This window comes from Desmodus rotundus, chromosome 1, assembly GCF_022682495.2.
Source record: "Desmodus rotundus isolate HL8 chromosome 1, HLdesRot8A.1, whole genome shotgun sequence".
Lineage (NCBI taxonomy): Eukaryota > Metazoa > Chordata > Mammalia > Chiroptera > Phyllostomidae > Desmodus > Desmodus rotundus.
In genome coordinates this window covers 144,117,073-144,119,362 of record NC_071387.1, presented here as the reverse complement: position 1 = coordinate 144,119,362, position 2,290 = coordinate 144,117,073, and positions in this window count along the sequence as shown.

The following is a 2,290-nucleotide window of genomic DNA, read 5'->3' as shown; positions in this document are numbered from 1 at the left end:
GTATAAAGGTGTATTAATACATAGGGACGACATGGAACTCCTTGTAAATCACTTGAATCTGTGTGTCAGGAGGTACATTAGAAGGCAAAACGAAAACAGCACAGAAGCCAAAATGCATATTTTATGCAAAGTTATTCACAGCGTCCTGATGATCTTCCTCACCAATTAGACAGCTTCATATATACAGACTTTTATAATCCATTCTACTTGCAGTTTACCGAAGAGGAAACTGAGGCCCACACAAATTAATTTACCCAAGACTATCTCATGTACCCAAATTTACCTGCCTGGGGGTAGAGCCAGCATTGCCTCCTAATTCATGGCTGCTCACCGATTCATCAAGAGACTGCAGTAAAGAACTCTCTTAAAAAGCCCTGCAGGCTGAGGCTGCTGGCAAATTGCCAAACAGCAGGATGATGTAGTCAGTGATTTAATAATGAAATCAATCATCTGTATGTTTAAGTGGCACAATGCCAAATAACCAACTGATTAAATGTTTAAATGTTTAAAGCTTGGCGGTTGTGTAAGTCTTTATAAACTACTAGGGTAATTTTAAGTAAATTGTAGTTTTCTTATATTAAATGATGCCCCTCTTATCCTTTTGGAAATCCTTTGTTCTCAATCGTTCAAATGATTTTGTGTCTCTAAATAGTGAAAAATTACTTCCTTTTTCATGACTGCTAATAAGATTAAATTAATTACAAACACCTTACTGGTTGAATCCAGGAAAACATAATTAGACAAGAGGTCTGTCCAGGAAGTATCCATCCATGTACTATGATAAATAGACATTTATCGAAGAAAGTACAAGAAACACTGTAGGTAGGAAAATGACACCCCAGTCCCCTTCAAAGTAGACACCTTGCGACCTCATACAGTTCTCCCAATCACCATCAGCTGCCCCATCATATTTTCCTGAATCTCATCAGTGGTCTGAAATCTCTTCCCTTTCAAAGGTGATTTTAGTTTTGAGAAAAGCCAGAAGTTGCAGGGCACAAAATCTGGGCTGTGTCGTGGCTGAGTCACCTGGGAGATTTGATGTTTCACCAAAAACTCTGCATGAGACATGATGCACGAGCAGATGCACTGTCATGGTGAAACTGCCAATCACCAGTATCCCATAGCTTTGGCCTTCTGAATTATCAGAATAGTTTCCATGGAGGAATGTTCAAGCTTAATGCAAAATATGATGCAGATTCGCTACTCTACTCACTCAGTCATTTTGAATGTAACAGCCACACAGTACACATGCTCACTCAACAGTGTCTACTGCCCCCACTGACTAGTACAGTGAAGTCATCATTGTTCATGCATTCCAGTCCACTCTCCTTGGCTGTCAGGTTACATCGATGCGAGGCAAACCATTCTTGTCATATTAACAATGGCTGGACTTTTTCCAAACAGACCCTGTATATTTGAGGGTTTCTTAAGGAAGAAGGAAATTGCTGACATGCAATGTTGTATACTGCATCAGTGAGTTACCTCTATGTGACTCTTATTCTAAATACATAACACAGTAAAAGCATGTCTTGCATGCCTGGCTGTAACAGAGACATATCATGTAGAGAAAGTGAAGAGAGAGAAAAACCCTCAGAGGCTTCCTGAGGGTGGGGGTGAGAGTCACAAGGGAGGTCAGAATGGACTATAATCAGCAAAGGAAAAGCGTCTGGGAAAGTGCAAAAGATGATGGTGATCACAAGCAAAAGGAAGTAAGCTATCCACCACTTATGATGCCACGGTGTAGTAGTGTATACTTATCTACTGTCAGCAAAATTTATGGACCCTAGAGCTTTGAGGAATCCAGCCCAGTGTCAGGAAGACATACCTTTGGTTGGGGAGGTAGAATAGAAAGGGTCCTTTCTTATTCAGCCATTACAAACTAGAAATATCTAGTAGAAGTTCTAGAATTTGGCAGAATACAGGAAGAAGCTTGACCAGCTTAGTTCATTAAACTTAAGTCTGTGTTAAGAGTGCTTTTTGAATATTCCCACAATGGCTGGCAGAAAGGAGGGAAATGCTGAGACACAATATTTGTGTCGCCAGTTATCTGGGGGAATCTGGAGAAGAATAGTCGATCCTGGTATGATATTCCTTTGTATATGGCCAACTTGTTCTGACTTTAGACAATTCAGTTCCTCATCAGTTATACAAGGTTTACTGAGAACCTACTATGTTCCAGTTTACAAGGCACTAGGGTTAAAATGTAACATTATCAAGTTAAAGTGTGATTATGATCACCATCAGCTGTTTGAACAGTCTTCAAGACGAAGGATCAAGAATACTTTCCAAT